This window comes from Schistocerca piceifrons, chromosome 4 (genome assembly GCF_021461385.2).
Source record: "Schistocerca piceifrons isolate TAMUIC-IGC-003096 chromosome 4, iqSchPice1.1, whole genome shotgun sequence".
NCBI classification, from domain to species: domain Eukaryota; kingdom Metazoa; phylum Arthropoda; class Insecta; order Orthoptera; family Acrididae; genus Schistocerca; species Schistocerca piceifrons.
The window spans coordinates 6,875,548-6,893,980 of NC_060141.1; the positions used below are offsets into that span (position 1 = coordinate 6,875,548).

Sequence of the window (18,433 nt, forward strand, 5' to 3'; positions counted from 1 at the left end):
TTCCGCCAGGAAAAATGCGGGCAATAACCAGCTTCCCAAGAAAGGCCGCAGTGATGAAGTGACCATACAAGGCGCGGTATCCCGCGAAAGGCTCCCACCAGCCGCGCCCTTTATCTTATTACGGCACGCTATTAACTTAGTTCGACGGCTCGCCGTGTTTGGCGAGAAAAATGGGACGCTTACGTAAGCGGCTAATTTACTACGACAAACCGCGGAATCACCTGCAAAAGTGAGATAGCCCGTAGCAGGAGATATATTATCCGACCTGTAATTAACCACGTCGGCGCAGTAAAGGAAATTATGTAGGAAATATGTAAATAGATGGATGTTTAAACAGGACATTATTCAACTTTTTGGACGTAATTATAGATACAGCGATCTAGTTACGTTGCGTAATTTCCATGAATTAGGACAAATGTGTCGTTTATTACACACTATTCAGCATAAATCAAGGAAAAACCACAAGATCATTGATAACTCACATTCGCCCCCCTAGCTGTGGCTGCTAGCGCGTGCTAGCAGGGTGTCACTTTAGCCGGTGACAGTGCGTGACGGAATAAATTTCCAGCAGCGGCATTTGGCTGATTGGAGGAGGAAAGGCCAACTCGCAGACCCTGCAGTAGTATCACCAATCAGACTCGAAACCTCTTTGCAGTGTCTCATGGAATGACGGCAGGTTGACACTACCGACAATCACACTTTCGTCCGTTGGGAACAGCAAAATCGTCGACCTTCACGGTGTAACAACACGCGCTGCCATCTAGTTCGTCGCTTTACAGCGCTGCGGAACACGACTCCAGTAGCTACCACTGCCATCCACGTCACACCGACTGCTGATAAGGGGTTTGGTTCTGGAGGAGGGGTTTGAGGAAGGGGACCACTTTAGTCTTACTGTCTTCCAACCCCTTTTCCCCCCTCCTCCCACCCCGTTCGCTTTCATCCATCCAGTGGTACCGACCACTGTGCAATCTAACGTTAACTTGCCATCTACCTCTAGGCCGTCCAGGGGTCGGGAGGCTTCCATCTTCTTCTCACATATATGACGGACTATTCTGCCAGCATCTGCCAACATGCCTACGTTCCGGTCACAGGCAGCTTCGTTGAAAATACCTCGCTATGACTAAATATGCTACCGACGGTTGATCGGTTGGCTCTACTAATCCTTCATTCAAACTCCAAACACGTCCTTGTGTTGCTTGGTCAAATGTTGGCCCAAATATATTTTTTCTCAGCTCTTTCATTTTCGAAGGCTAAAAGTCTGTGTTCTTCTCTTTTGATCGTGCTTCGCGTTCCTGCTCCATAGAACAGTATGGACCTGGAGATTGTATTGTAGGGTTTCACAGGTTAGTTTCCTTGATAGGGAGTCTGCAAGATAGTATTTTTCTGAAGGAAAATAAATTCTGCTTGCGTTCCATAGTCATGTGTGGTATTCTACATCTACATTTATACTCCGCAAGCCACCCAACGGTGTGTGGCAAAGGGCACATTACGTGCCACTGTCATTACCTCCCTTTCTTGTTCCAGTCGCGTATGGTTCGCGGGAAGAACGACTGCCGGAAAGCCTCCGTCCGCGCTCGAATGTCTCTAATTTTACATTCGTGATCTCCTTTGCAGGTATAAGTAGGGGGAAGCAATATATTCGATACCTCATCCAGAAACGCACCCTCTCGAAACCTGGACAGCAAGCTACACCGCGATGCAGAGCGCCTCTCTTGCAGAGTCTGCCGCTTGAGTTTGCTAAACATCTCCGTAACGCTATCACGCTTACCAAATAACCCTGTGACGAAACACGCCGCTCTTCTTTGCATCTTCTCTATCTCCTCCGTCAACATGACCTGGTACGGATCCCACACTGATGACCAATACTCGGGTATAGGTCGAAGGAGTGTTTTGCAAGCCACCTCCTTTGTTGATTGACTACATTTTCTAAGGACTCTCCCAACGGATCTCAACCTGGTACCCACCTTATCAACAATTAATTTTATATGATCATTCCACTTCAAAACAATCCGTACGCATACTCCCAGATATTTTACAGAAGTAACTGCTACCAGTGTTTGTTCCGTTATCATATAATCATACAATAAAGAATCCTTCTTTCTATGTATTCGCAATATATTACATTTGTCTATGTTAAGGGTCAGTCGCCACTCCCTGCACCAAGTGCCTATCCACTGCAGATCTTCCTGCCTTTCGCTGCAATTTTCTAATGCTGCAGCTTCTCTGTATACTACAGCATCATCCGCGAAAAACCGCATGGGACTTCCGACACTATCTACTAGGTCATTTATATATATTGTGAAAAGCAATGGTGCCATAACACTCCCCTGTGGCACGCCAGAGGATACTTTAACTTCTGTAGACGTCTCTCCATTGAGAACAACATGCAGTGTTCTGTTTGCTAAAAACTCTTCAATCCAGCCACACAGCTAGTCTGATGTTCCGTGGGCTCTTACTTTGTTTATCAGGCGACAGTGCGGAACTGTATCGAACGCCTTCCGGAAGTCAAGGAAAATGGCATCTACCTGGGAGCCTGTATCTAATATTTTCTGGGTCTCATGAACAAATAAAGCGAGTTGGGTCTCACACGATCGCTGTTTCCGGAATCCATGTTGATTCCTACAGAGTGGATTCTGGGTTTCCAGAAATGACATGATACGCGAGCAAAAACCATGTTCTACTTGTCTTCTACTACAGTTATTTACAATGATCAGCCAAAACATTAGGACCACTGCCCATCGCGACGTGGCGTTGCGGGAACGTGACGTGGTAACAAATGTATGTAAGCGGAGCAGACACTGACGCCTCTCACCCTAGCAAAGACATGGGCTGCAAATGGGGAAGTCCATTGAGATAAGCGACTTTGAGAAAGGGCAGATTACTATTACGCAGAGCGTGTGAACGAGTATCTCGGAAACGGTGAAGCTGGTCGAACGTTCACGTGCTACGGTCGCGAGCAACTACGGAAAGCCGGCCGGGGTGGCCGAGCGGTTCTAGGCGCTATAGTCTGGAACTGCGCGACCGCTACGGTCGCAGGTTCGAATCCTGCCTCGGGCATGGATGTGTGTGATGTCCTTAGGCTACTTATGTTTAAGTAGTTATAAGTTCTAGGGGTCTGATGACCTCAGAAGTTAAGTCTCATAGTGCTCATAGCCATTTGAACCATTTGAACCAACTACAGCAAGAGGTAGAAGGACAGCGAAACTAGCACTTGGCGCTGAATGTTTGAGTGTTTACGACTCTTCACACAACGTGGGGTCTGGAGGCTTGTCTGCTCTGTGAAGTAGGGTAGATCTGTGGCGTCTCTGCCGAAAGAGAACAATGCTGGTGCATGCACAAGTTTTTCAGAGCATACCGTTCATCGTACATTACTCAACATGGTGTTTCGCAGCAGACCACCCCTATGTATTCACATGGTGACCCAACGATATCGTCAATTACGATTGCAGTGGTCAGGATACAATCGTGTTTCGACCCCCGATTAGTGAAAACTTGTCAACTCTTCGGGGGAATCACATTTTTGCTACACCAGGCCGATGTTCGTCTCCACAGACGCCGTCATCGAGGTGAACGGCGGTTCGAAACGTGCAGCGTGCCACGGACGCAAGCTGGTGGGAACAGCATTGTGCTACGGGAGACGTTCTCCTGGACATGTGGCAGTAATCGAAGACACGCTGACAGCTGCGAACCACCTGCGGCCGTTCATGCTTGATGTCTTCCCCGACGGCGACGTCATCTTCCAGCAGTATAATCGTCCGTGTCTCGGAACCAGAACGCTGCTACAGTGGTTTGAGGATCATTATAGTGAACTCACGTTGATGTCTCGGCGACCAAATTCACCTGATGTAAATCCTATGGAATCTGTATGGGCCGCTGTCGGGCGCCATCACTGTGTGCGCAAATCAGCGGTCCGTCATTTACGCGAATTACACGACCTGTGCGTAGACATCTAACGCCACATACCTCCGCAAACTTACCGATAAACTGTCTGATACCTTATACGCAGAATAAGTAATGTGTTTCGTTCCAAAGATGGACAAACAAGCTATTAAGTAAGTGGTCGTAATGTGCATATTTACATCAAGTTATTTGAAGTTGGGGCTGTTATTCTGAATCAATTTATCCCCTTGTATTATCATGCGTTCAGTCTTTTCCTCGTTGATTTTTAAACATATTTTCATGGCGTTTCAGTTTGTTTCTTGAACACCACTTCAGTTTCACCACTGTAATTTTCTATTACAACTATATCATCTGCACAGGCCAGTACACATATAGTTGCTTACCTGTCATGTTCCCATTTTCTGCTCGTTTGGTTTCTCTTACTACTTTTTCCAAGACAAGGTTGAAGATAAGTGGGGACAGCCCATCACGTTTAGATTTGTTTTCAATACAGCCCTATAACGAGCCGAAGTATATATCCCTGCTTGTCACCTACACCATAGACAATTTGACCGGTCTGATGAGTTTGTTAGGGATTTCTCATTTTGCCATCATTTCTCGTGTAGTTCCTCTGTCTACAGAATAGTAGGCCTTCTGAAAGTCAACGAAAAGGAGGCGGATGTTGTTGCAGCCCCTTACTTCTTCTTGCGAAACACACTCTCTATTGTTCGTATGTACTTGTGGAAACTACTTTCATAGTCCCCTGTTATGTCCTCTGTATTGGGGGTTGAGTATCTACAATGTTATTGTGACATTAGCTTCTATTCTTCTGAAATTCCTGTTGTTTCGCTTATCTCCTCTCGTAAGTACAGGGACAATGGTCGATTCTTTGATTTAGCCGGTAGTTTTCATCTCGTCAAATTTTAAAAATAAAATAAAACAATATTTCTCATGAAGTTTCTGAGCGGCACATTTCAGAAATTCTACTGGTGTTCTGTCAAGTCCAGCCGCTTTGCGGTTTTTCAGTGGTTTCCAACTCCTGGTTATCTCTTCGCATGTTAGGTCACTTACAAAAGTTTTAAGTTCAGGAGGGCAATTATTCCCAATTTTGTTTTCCAGTCCACTGGAGTAAATCAGTCGTCAACATAATGCTTCCAGGCCTGTAACGTATCATCAGATCCAGCAATGATGCTACTATTGTTGTCATGAATAAATAAAATGTTTTAATGTAATTATAACAATTTGGTTACGTCAGCAGTTCATACAGAGCTTGTGCTCTTATACAGTGGGAGTGGGGCCCATGACCTCAGCAACATTTTTCATAGCATCTCGCACCCCACCCCTGTGGAAGCGTGTTACATACACCTAACGAATACAAAAGCAATGGCAAACGTCGATCACAACAGCAAAGTCTGATTCTCTTCTCGTCATCAAACCTCACTGCTTGAGCACGAAACTTAGGTTGAACGCTTACCCTTTGTGGCTTGAACATGATGAAAACGTCCAATAGCGTGGTAAAAGCAGAACACGAGACAATTTCAGATAAAAAATTTACTCAAAGATCTGCGAACATATGTGGTATGGAAAAAATGAATGTGTTGGTGTGGTGTAGGACAACCATAGTACGCAGTTGCGTAAGGATCTGCTGCGCATCTCAAAGAGCGAAACAGCCCGCTGTCGGTGGTGTCTGTCGGTCCCGTAAGGAAATGAACTCCATTCTTCTCTGAGAGCCTTCCGTGGGGGAAACTACGGCCTGGACCGAGGACTGCGGAGAAAAACGCCCCCTCTTGGTATTCCAAACACGCTGAACAGCACATACGTCTGGGAAAACAAATAGGGGACGCTTTCTATTTTCCTCACAGATGTTTACAGGTGTCTGGTTCTCCTCAAACTCAGACTACTGCAAAGGACGGAAATGCCGCACCTCTTGAAAAGCTGCTCTCAGTGTCTCCGGTGGAGGGCTGGAAATAACACGTCTACCACGCTCCCGGTCCTTTGAGTGCTTAACGCCAGACGGCGATGAAATGTATGCGTGTTGATCGATTCTATCGCTCTTCCGACCGTCTTACTGTTTTACGCTCAAAAGGCAACTGTAAAGATGACGTCGGGACTTTATAGTTTAGTAACTGAAGCTAGTTTGTGTTCGCAGTTCTCTTGCGTAGCTCAGTGGTAGCGTGTTTGCCTACCGCGCAGCGGGTCCGGGTTCGATTCCCCTCCGGGTTAGATATTTCGTCCACATGTGGTCTGGGTGACGTATTGTTCTCATCATCATTTCATCGTCATCGACACGCAGTTACTCAGTGAGGTGTCACCTGAAATAAGACTTGCAACCCCGTTGGGACCTCCCGGCCAATAATGCCACACGATCATGTCACTTCGTTTTTCAGGCCGAAGGTTGGTTTGAACACCATACAGCTTTACGAAGCCTGCTCCTACTGGATGTGGTATGAAGCTCCCTTTCTCCGACCTGTGTACAACCAGTCACATGACCTACAGTTTAAGTTGGTCTCCAAATTACGGTGTAACTGGGCGTTTATCTCTCGCACAAATCTACATCTTCGTTTGCCAGCCACCTTCCTGCTGTCATCAGGTATGGTGCGCGCAGAAAACGGTAGTTGGTACGCCCCCGTCTGAAGTCGAATGTGTCTAATTTTATCTTCATGCTCTTTCTGTCGTATAGAGTAAGCAGTGTATCTGTCGACTCCTCTAGGAACGTAGGAGGTGTATGAGAAACGTAATGTAACTGATTTATTATCTCCCAAAGTTTTTGTTTATTGTCGGCCGCTGTGGTCGAGCGGTTCTAGGCGCTTCAGTCCGGAACCACGCGTCTGCTACGGTTGCAGGTTCGAATCCTGCCTCGGTCATGGATGTGTGTGATGTCCTTAGATCAGTTAGGTTTAAATAGTTATACGTGTAGGGGACTGATGACCTCAGATGTTAAGTCCCATACTGCTTACAGCCATTTGAATCATTTTTTAATTTATTTTTTCAAACAACAATGTTGTCGCCATCACAGTAGTTCCCTCCGGCAGCTACACACCGGCGGAGTCGTTGATCCCAGTCTTGGTAGCAACGTTGAAAGGCTTCAACTGGTAGGGGCTTTAACAGGTCGGTCACATTCTTTTGAATGTTCTCCAGAGCCCCAAAATGACTCCCTTATAAGAAATTTTTCAATTTCGGGAAATTGTAAAAACTCACGAGGACTTATATCATGTGAATAGTGGGGGCTGTTGAACAACAGGAGTGCCCTTTCAGGTAAAAAATTCTATGATGGAAGTGGCCGTGTGGCATGGTGCGTTGTCATCCACTTGTCTGCAATGTCCGCTCTCACACGATTCATCCTTTTCCTCAGTCTTTTGAAGACATCTTTGTAATACATTTGGTTGACTATTTACCTTGGAGAAACAAATTCTTTATGCACGATACCCCTACTGTCAAAAATGCAAATCAGCACTGTTTTGATCTTTGATTTGCTGATTCCAGCTTTTTTCGGTCGAGGAAATGTCTCAGTGTGCCACTCCTCACTTTGCCGCTTTGTCTCAGGATCGTACTCAAAAGTCCAGGATGCATCACCCGTGTACACACGACTGGACCATTCTTGGCCATTGGCAATCCCCTCGCGAAGATCAACGCACATGTTTCTATGATTGTTCTTCAGCTCAGTTGTGAGGCTTTTCTGCACCACTCCGGCACAAACGTTTCTCACGCACCTCGTCTATTCTCGAAATTTTAACTGTAAACCGCACAGAAATGCAGAGTCTCTCTCTTGTGGCTTCCGTAGTGTGACAACACGCGCTGCTTTCTACCCTAAGCGGTACGGATCGCAAACAGGAGAGCAATACTCAAGTACTAGTATCGATCGAACCAGGGTTTTGTAACTCACTTCCTTCGTGGCTGGTGTACACACCCTGAGGACTCTTCTAAGGAATCTCATGCCTCTCCCTTAAGTTGCTCCGTACGCATAATCCCTGATATGTAATGACTACTTCGAGTGAATCTTCAGAAATCGAACAATCAAGCATTAACGAACCTTTCCGCCTATGTATTTAGAGTACGTTACATAAGTTAACATTAAGCGTCAACGACCAATCTTCTTCCTAAATGACGATCCTCTGCATTTTGTTACAATTTTTTAGCGTTACAGCTCTCGTGTATACTCATCCGCAAACGGCCTCTACTAGTTCATTTATATATATTATTGATAGCTATGGACTTTTGACACACTTGTGCAATAATACTGAAAATACTTTTATGTCTGCATACAGCATCTGTCTTTGTTAAGAATGACATGCAGAATTCCATTTCCTAAAAACTCTCCAAGGCAATCACACAGCTGGTCTGACTTACCATACGGTCGTATTTTAGCCACCAGGCGGCGGCGTGGAACTCTGTGGAATGGCTTACGGGAGCCAAGCAACGCGGCATCTACCTGGGTGCCTGTATCTAGTGCTTTCTGGATCTCGTAAATAAACAGAGCGATCTCGCATCGTACAGTATCGTTGTTTACGGAATCCACATTGTTTTGTGCAGAGAACGTTTTCGATCCGTAGATATGTCGTAATACGCGACCATGAATGTTCTAAGAAATCTACATTGCACTGACGTAGGTGTGTCTGATCGATAAATCTTTCTGCAATCAAGAATATCCTGTGCACTTTTGCAATTACTGGAACGCTTCGTTGATCGACTGACCTACCCTACATTTCTGCTCGAGGAGGAGCTTCACACACCGTTTGTGGGATCACACAGATATGCCTTTCCTCTGTTGAGCGACGTTAGTTGATTTACTCAATTGATTTACTTTTTCGGTGCCACATTTTGATATTCATCACTTTGACGCAGTTCATTCCTCCTCAGTGAAATAATTTAGAAAAAGGAATAGGAAATTAGTATTTTGGTTTCTTAAAAAAAAATGGCTCTGAGCACTACGGGACTTAACATCTATGGTCATGAGTCCCCTAGAACGTAGAACTACTTAAACCTAACTAACCTAAGGACATCACACAACACCCAGTCATCACGAGGCAGAGAAAATCCCTGAACCCGCCGGCAGTCGAACCCGGGAACCCGGGTTGGTTTCTTCTCTCTCATCTTCCATCTAGACGGCGTTATGGATTTGTCTGGGCAGATGGCTTTCATAAGTTTACTGATTTAATGTAAGACAAGAAACTTGTTAGGATCTTCTGCAACATGTGCAAGGAGAGAGAAGTAACAGAAGAACAAGGAATGGGGATTAAATCCCAAATGTTTGGATTTGTAGCTTCACGCTCGACCAGCCAACGAGTCACTGCGACAGTAATCTTGGCAATTGCGTTTTGTTTTCTCATCAACTACCATTCTCACACCTTAGCAAGGACCTGGCAGGGAACCGGAGGAAGTTCTGGTCATACGGAAAATCTTAAAAGTAGGTCTAAGGCTTCTGTCGTGTCACTCGTTGACCAGTGTGGTGTGGCAGTAGAAGACAGCAAAAAGGAAGTTTCAAATTTTGCATTCAAGAAATCGTTCACGCAGGAGAATCGTATAAACATACTATCAATGGATAATTGCAGAGGCTCCCGTACGGAGAACATACACAGGGTGGTCCATTGATAGTGACCTGGCCAAATATCTCAAGAAATAAGTATCAAACGAAAAAACTGCAAAGAACGAAACTCGTCTAGCTTGAAGGGGGAAACCAGATGGCGCTATGGTTGGCCCGCTAGATGGCGGTGCCATAGGTCAAACGGATATCAACTGTGTTTATTTAAATAGGAACGCCCATTTTTTTATTACATACTCGTGTAGTACGTAAAGAAATATCAATGTTTTAGTTGGACCACTTTTTTCGCTTTGTGATAGATGGCACTGTAATAGTCTCAAACGTATAAGTACGTGGTATCACGTAAAATTCCGCCAGTGCGGACGGTATTTGCTTCGTGATACATTACCCGTGTTAGAATGGACCGTTTACCAATTGCGGAAAAGGTCGATATCGTGTTGATGTATGGCTGTTGTGATCAAAATTCCCAACGGGCGTGTGCTATGTATGCTGCTCGATATCCTGGGCGACATCATTCAAGTGACCGGACAGTTCGCCGGATAGTTACGTTATTTAAGGATACAGGAAGTGTTCAGCCACATGTGAAACGTCAACCACGACCTGCAACAAATGATGATGCCCAAGTAGGTATTTTAGCTTCTACATCAGTAGCAGAAAAATAGCTCGAGACTCGGAATCTCAAAAACTTTGGTGTTGAGAATGCTACATCAACATCGACTGCACCCGAACCATATTTCTAAGCACCAGGAATTGCATGGCGACGACTTCGAACGTCGTGTTCAGTTCTGCCACTGGGCACAAGAGAAATTACGGGACGATGACAGATTTTTTGCACACGCTCTACTTAGCGACGAAGCGTCATTCACCAACAGCGGTAACGTAAACCGGCATAATATGCACTATTGGGCAACGGAAAATCCACGATGGCTGCGACAAGAGGAACATCAGCGACCTTGACGGGTTAATGTATGGTGCGGCATTATGAGAGGAAGGATGATTGGCTCCCATTTTATCGGTGGCAATCTAAATGGTGCAATGTATGCTGATTTCCTACGTATGTTCTACCGATGATACTACAAGATGTTTCACTGCATGACAGAATGGCGATGTACTTCCAATATGATGGATGTCCGGCACATAGCCCGCGTGCGGTTGAAGCGGTATTGAATAGCATATTTCATGACAGGTGGATTGGTCGTCGAAGCACCGTACCATGGCCCGCACGTTCACCGGATCTGACGTCCCCGGATTTCTTTGTGTGGGGAAAGTTGAAGGATATTTGCTATCGCGATCCACCGACAACACCTGACAACACGCGTCAGCGCATTGTCAATGCATGTGCGAACATTACGGAAGGCGAACTACTCGCTGTTGAGAGGAATGTCGTTACACGTATTTCAAAATGCATTGAGGTTGACGGACATCATTTTGAGCATTTATTGCATTAATGTGGTATTTACAGGTAATCACGCTGTAACAGCATGCGCTCTCAGAAATAAGTTCACAAATGAACATGTATCACATTGGATCAACCGAAATAAAATGTTCATACGCGCCTACGTTCTGTATTTTAATTTAAAAAACCATCTGTTACCAACTGTTCGTCTAAAATTGTGAGCGATATGTTTGTGACTATTACAGCGCCATCTATCACAAAATGAAAAAAGTGGTCCAACTAAAACATTCATATTTCCTTACGTACTACACGAATATGTAACAAAAAATTGGGGTCCTATTTAAAAAAACGCAGTTTATATGCGTTTGACGTATGGCAGTGTTATTTACCGGGCCAACCATAGCGCCATCTGGTTTCCCCCTTCAACCTAGACAAGTTTCGTTCTTTGTAGTTATTTCGTTTGATGCTTATTTCGTGAGTTATTTGGCCCGGTCACTATGAATGGACCACCCTGTACACAGGTATACTTGGTGTAGAGAAACAACTAAAAGAATAAGGAAAGAAGTAAGTCGCCAGGTCCGTGTGGAACCCCAGTTCGGTTTTACAAAGAGTACTCCACGACAGCCCCTTACTTATGTTGCACATATGGCAAATCCGTCGCAGAGTGCAAAGCCTGAAGGGACCAAATAAAAGAGTAGGTGACTCCTGTATATAACAAGGATAGAAGAAATTACAGAGAAATAAACATCGGTTTGGCGGAGAATTATCGAATGTATTCTCAGGCTGAATATAATAAATTTCCCTGGGACGGAAAAGCTTCCTTACAGGAACCAGCACGGTTTTAGAAAACAACGTTCGTGTGATACTCAGTTTGCAACGATATACTGCGAACTACGGACGCACGAACACAGCCAGATACTATATTACTAGATTTTCGAAAAGCACTTGACATAGAGCCCCACTGCTGAGAGTATGAGCATATGTAATAAGTTTCCAGATATGTCAGTAGCTCGATGACTTCTATAGTAATAGAACGACTATATTTCCCTCGGCGGCAAGTGTTCTTCAGAGAGAAGGGCACCGTCACGAGTGCCCCAGGGGAGCGAGATAGGACCGCTGTTATTTTCTGTATACACAAATGAGCCGACGGACAGGGTGGGCAGCAGTCTGCGGTTGTTTGCTGATGATGCCGTGGTGCACGGGAAGAGGTCGTCGTTGAGTGACTGTAGGAGGATAGAAGATGAGTTGGAGTTAATTTCTCGTTGGTGTGATGAATGGCAGCGTTCTCGCTTCCCGCGCCCGGGTTCCCGGGTTCGACTCCCGGCGGGGTCAGTGATTTTCTGTGCCCCGTGATGACTGGGTGTTGTGTGATGCCCTTAGATTAGTTAGGTTTAAGTAGTTCTAAGTTCTAGGGGACTGATGACCGTAGATGTTAAGTCCCATAGTGCTCAAAGCCCTTTGAACAATTTTTGAATGGCAGCTAGCTTTAAATGTAGAAAAAAAAATGGTTCAAATGGCTCTGAGGACTGTGGGATTTAACTTCTGAGGTCATTAGTCGCCTAGAACTTAGAACTACTTAAAACAAACTAACTAACCTAAGGACATCACACACATCCATGCCCGAGGCAGGATTCGAACCTGCGACCGTAGCGTCGCGCGGTTCCGCACTGAAGCGCCTATAACCGCTCGGCCACCGCGGTCGGCTAAATGTAGAAAATTTTCTGTTAATACAGATGAGTAGAAAAACAACGCCACAGTGTTCGAATACACCATCAGTAGTGTGTTGCATTACACAGTCAAATCGTTTAAACATCTGGGCGTAACGTTGCAAAGTGATACGAAATGGAGCAAGTACGTCAGTATTTTGGCAGGTAAGACGAATGGTCGACTTCGGTTTATTGGGAGTGTGGTGTCACCGCCAGACACCGCACTTGCTAGGCGCTAGCTTATAAATCGGCCGCGGTCCGTTAGTATACGTCGGACCAGCGTGTCGCCACTATCAGTGATTGCAGACCGAGCGCCGCCACACGGCAGGTCTAGTCTAGAGAGACTTCCTAGCACTCGCCCCAGATGTACAGCCGACTTTGCTAGCGACGGTTCACTGTCTACATACGCTCTCATTTGCAGAGACGACAGTTTAGCATAGCCTTCAGCAGATGGCAGTTATAAGAGTCGAGGGGCATGAAAGGGAAGCAGTGGTTGGGAAAGGAGTGAGACAGGGTTGTAGCCTCTCCCCGATGTTATTCAATCTGTATATTGAGCAAGCAGTAAAGGAAACAAAAGAAAAATTCGGAGTAGGTATTAAAATCCATGGAGAAGAAATATAAACTTTGAGGTTCGCCGATGACATTGTAATTCTGTCAGAGACAGCAAAGGACTTGGAAGAGCAGTTGAACGGAATGGACAGTGTCTTGAAAGGAGGATATAAGATGAACATCAACAAAAGCAAAACGAGGATAATGGAATGTAGTCAAATTAAATCGGGTGACGCTGAGGGAATTAGATTAAGAAATGAGACACTTAAAGTAGTAAAGGAGTTTTGCTATTTAGGGAGTGAAATAACTGATGATGGTCGAAGTAGAGAGGATATAAAATGTAGACTGGCAATGGCAAGGAAATCGTTTCTGAAGAAGAGAAATTTGTTAACATCGAGTATAGATTTAAGTGTCAGGAAGTCGTTTCTGAAAGTATTTGTATGGAGTGTAGCCATGTATGGAAGTGAAACATGGACGATAACCAGTTTGGACAAGAAGAGAATAGAAGCTTTCGAAATGTGGTGCTACAGAAGAATGCTGAAGGTAAGGTGGGTAGATCACGTAACTAATGATGAGGTATGGAATAGGATTGGGGAGAAGAGAAGTTTGTGGCACAACTTGACTAGAAGAAGGGATCGGTTGGTAGGACATGTTTTGAGGCATCAAGGGATCACAAATTTAGCATTGGAGGGCAGTGTGGAGGGTAAAAATCGTAGAGGGAGACCAAGAGATCAATACAGTAAGCAGATTCAGAAGGATGTAATTTGCAGTAGGTACTGGGAGATGAAGAAGCTTGCACAGGATAGAGTAGCATGGAGAGCTGCGTCAAACCAGTCTCAGGACTGAAGACCACAACAACAACAACAAGCATGGCGCCATATTCAGTTATTATTCTGAACAGATAAAATTGTTAATCATGTACCGTCAAGAGCGACGTTCATGATTAATGTATTAAAGTTAAGTATGAAACTAATTACGTCCGCTTTCTGAATTCTAATTCCTTGTCATGTTCCAGGCCTCACGTCAGTGTAGTTCTTCCCTCCTCACGCCCGCCTGCGTGAGCCAAACGCGTGCATTTCGGCCTCCTCTAGTAACATGGTGTTGGCTCTTCTGCCAACACCACAGGGAGAATTTTAGGAAAGTGTGGCTCATCTGGAAAGGAGACCCCATATAGGACGCTCGTGCGACCCATTCTTGAGTACTGTTCGAGCGTCTGTGATCCTCAACCAAGCTGGATTAAGGGAAGACATCGAATTGAGAGGCGGGCTGCTAGATTTGGTACCGGTATGTTGGAACAACAGGCAAGTATTTTGTAAATGTTTCGGAAACTGAAATGGGAATCCCTGGAAGGAAGTCGACGTTCTTTTCGAGGAGAACTGGAATTTGAAACTGACTGCGGAACGGTTCTACTGCCGGCAACGTACATTTCCCATAAGGATCACAAAGATTGAGATAAGAGTAGGGGTCGTATGGAGGCATATACACAGTTTCCAGAATGCGATTTTCACTCTGCAGCGGAGTGTGCGCTTATATGAAACTTCCTGGCAGATTAAAACTGTGTGCCGGACCGAGACTCGAACTCGGGACCTTTGCCTTTGGCGGGCAAGTGCTCTACCAACTGAGCTACCCAAGCACGACTCACGCCCCGTCCTCACAGCTTTAATTCCTGCCAGTACCTCGTCTCCTACCTTCCAAACTTTCCAAAAGCTCTCCTGCGAACACTGCAGAACTAGCAGGAGAGCTTCTGTAAAGTTTGGAAGATAGGAGACGAGGTACTGGCGGAATTGAAGCTGTGAGGACGGGGCGTGAGTCGTGCTTGGGTAGCTCAGTTGGTAGAGCACTTGCCCGCCAAAGGCAAAGGTCCCGAGTTCGAATCTCGGTCCGGCACACAATTTTAATCTGCCGGGAAGTTTGATATGCACAGTTGTTTCCCTCGCTCCATCTGGGAGTGGGAACGACCAGTAGTGGTACGGGGTTCCCTCCGCCACGCACTGTACGGTGGCTTGCGGCGTATGTACGTAGATGTACATCAATTAGTTGTACGAGAAGCACCCTCCGCTACGCACTGGTAGGTGGCATGCGCAGTATTGGTGCAGATGTGTAACGTAGTCAGCTACTTGAGTACAGTACAGCATTTGGTGATGGTGCCGCTTGTTACTTGAGAGCCATCAAGGGGTACTGACATCGGGCTTTATCTGTCGCGAGTCAGGTGAGTCAGAGAGGTGACGGGAGGAAGGTGACGAAGCCGGGAGCTGCTGCTGCTGCTGCTGCTCGCGGACAGACTGGGATTAGAGAGCAGCGCGAAGGCGCTTATCTGGCTGGAGAGGGGGGGAGAGGAGGTAATTTCTGGAAACAAGCGCGGCGGCGGCTGCGCCGGCAATAAAATGCAAATCAGCGGCCGGCCCGGCGCTCGGCCTGCAGGTTTTTGTGTCGGGGCGTCCAGCTGGCGGGTCGGCTTATCAGCGCCTAACGAGGCCCGGCTGGACACCGTCCGACGTCCAGCCAGCCCGCCGGCTGCATTCGCAACGCGAGCTGCAGTGCGGGCGCGTCGCCCCCCCAGGCGCCGCCCTCTGCCTCGCACAGTAGTGCCTAATGTGACTGGTGTCTGGCAGCGACTGATAAGGAAACAGGACTTAAGAAAAACCGAGACAAGTTCACGGGATTGGTCTACCTGGAGAAAGGTTTCCACAATGTAATAATAATTTAAATGAAACTAATTTTTAATGTACCACGTTTTTAAATCGATCTGAAAAGTACAAAAAAATTTCTCCTAGTCCCATACAGACTCCTAAAACCGATACAGGCAGTCGTAAAATTTGTAATTGTGAATTTTTAATAGCTACGACAATACCTGTGAGGTTAAAAATGAAAAAAATGTTGCATACAGGAGGTGAAGAATTCATGCATGAGCCAGTAGGGTACTAGTGAGGAGCTGAACTATTCGTGTATCAGTTAGAGTGTGCGCAGAATAACTTGGCCAGTAGACGCACGGTCGGCAGGGCATGCGTGCGGAGGTCGGTAGTGGTGGGGGCTGTGGGCACGAGCTGTAGGGGAAATCCAGAGTGCTGGAACTAAAGTGCCGTTCTAAATTGAAGCCTACACAGTCATTTTTTGTAAATATTAAATAGAGCAGGACCACGCCCACATCTTGCATGGTGACTATTCAGAAAGATCTACTGTCACCTCTGCTTTGGTTAGTACAATTTCGCTGAAAACGCATTAAAAAAAGGCCATTTATTTTCTCTTGACTTTTTAACCATTTGTAATTTTTAGCGAACCGTCACGAGTGGCTAATTTTGAGTAAAAAATATATTTCTCTTGTTGTCATGTTAAAATTTGCTTCTTTTGCCAAAACAGCGAACCGTTTTGAGTGGCCAATTTTGAGTAAAAGTTACTTTTCTCTTGTTGTCATGTTAAAATTTGCTTCTTTTGCCAAAACACAGCGGAATTTACTCAATGTCATCTCACTAACATGTCTTGAAAACGCAACTGCGTGAGAATTCTGAAACTGTTGTCTGCTAATTGGAGAGCTGAGGAACAGCAAGTTCAACAGCTCATGGAAAGGTCAGAGATAAACGTATAATGTCTTCACTTATGCTGCTCCAAAGCACACAGCAATTCCCGTTTCATCAGCAATAGATGGTCCTCAATAATTACATTCTTTCACCGGAAAAGCCTGTAGTTAATGGAATAACACGTAGACAATGAACTTCTGTTTAATAGACACATGGAAAAATATTCTCGTTTTTGCGTGCTACCATTTGCCAAACTCTCATTAAAATGTCTCAAGCCGTTTATGAAATATGGGGAATGCTGTGCATATTTCATTCTGGCTTCATCGCAGGCACGCGCGATTGTAAATGAGTGTGCTACGTCAGATCAGTTTTCTCATGATTGGTGGAGACAGACATCTCTAACCAAGCTAAATTTCATACATAGCTACATATCATGCAATATGCACCAAAAACAAAATCATAGTGACTCATATTTTTCATTGCAAACTTTTTCGAACTTCATGGTGTCTTACTTAAATGCAAATATCACAGTACTATGACGATTAACGAAATGATGTGCATGTTATCATAAAGCTGATATATTTTTACCGAATAGTTTCTGTAAAATCATTTGGTAGACATTGACGGGCGTGCGCCATGATTCTGCCGTGGCAGAGCGTCGCTGACCAGCCGAAAAGGGCCAAACACTGTTGGGCTTCTCTTCCGAACAAACGAATGAAATAACCCAGCATTTTGAAGGAAAAATGGCCACTGTACACCGGCTACAGTATTCTGTGTGGGCTCTATTAACTGCAGGCGCTGCGCATTTTTTGTTTTAAATCTTACAAGTGTTTTCATAGCTATCAAAAATTCACAATCACATATTTTCAGGACTATCCGAATCTGTATGGGGCTGTGAGAAATTACTTTAAACTTTTTTGTCTGGCTTAAAAATGTCGTATATTAGAAATTCATGTTTATTTAAATAATTATTTTCTGCTTCTTAGTATTTTGCGTGTGAAATGTTTCAATCGATTTCAAACATTCTGATGACATTACAACAGGAACATATGGTACATTTCAGGTTTATTTCGGTTTCACTTCATATGATTCAATCAATATATTGCTTCTTCCTACGCATATCTCACGAAAGAACAATGAAGAAGAAATTTGATTTCAGCTCACACAGGTGCTTGCCAGCAATCGTTATTCCCGCGAACCATTTGCGTCTGCAGCAGGAAAAGGTGAACATGAAATTGGTGCGAAAGTACACACATCACACAAAAAAGCGAGTTAATGTTGGGTTATCACGCAGTTACGAGCCATGTTTAAGATTTCAAGTCTCTAGCTTGTAAGACGTTGGTCTGTTCCAGGCCTTTACCCTCACATTTCATCCTATTTTCATACTGAATTTGCATACGAGACTCTCTTGCTTCGTTCACTTCCCGATTCGGCTTTGCTTGTCGACTTTCCACCTGAAGTGCGTATTGTTTACATGAGCGGCTAGAGGGTAGCGTACAGCAGTGTAGGTAGCTCACCAGTGTAATGTTTCTTTCTTGTAATACTTTTTACATCAAATGCATTTGGTCTTGACCAGGTGAATTCCTTTTCGCTAGGACTAACACAGAAGGAACTGTCGCACGATCTAGAAGAGTTGGGCCTCACGCCACTGAACCGCAAAGACGTCTGGACGAAACTTTACAGCGATTATCCTCCCGGCCAAGCTTCCGCAAACAGTGAGTGGCAGAACGGAAAAGTGCTGTGCTCATTAGGAGAACGGGAAACCACTGGTGGAAGGAGTGACAACTTGGCTTTGTTAGGGAACTTTCGGTGGAGCACACAGCTGTTCACTTGCTGTTATGCTGCTCCG

At 45.2% G+C, this 18,433-nt stretch overlaps 2 non-coding genes across 2 annotated transcripts; one reads left to right on the forward strand and one right to left on the reverse strand.

The window, feature by feature from the left end:
* Positions 1 to 14,628: 14,628 nt before the first annotated feature.
* Trnaw-cca lies at positions 14,629 to 14,703 on the reverse strand. The gene has a single exon. It is a non-coding gene; the product is annotated as a tRNA-Trp (tRNA).
* A 179-nt stretch (positions 14,704 to 14,882) lies between these two features.
* Positions 14,883 to 14,957, forward strand: Trnaw-cca. The gene has a single exon. It is a non-coding gene; the product is annotated as a tRNA-Trp (tRNA).
* Positions 14,958 to 18,433: the final 3,476 nt, after the last annotated feature.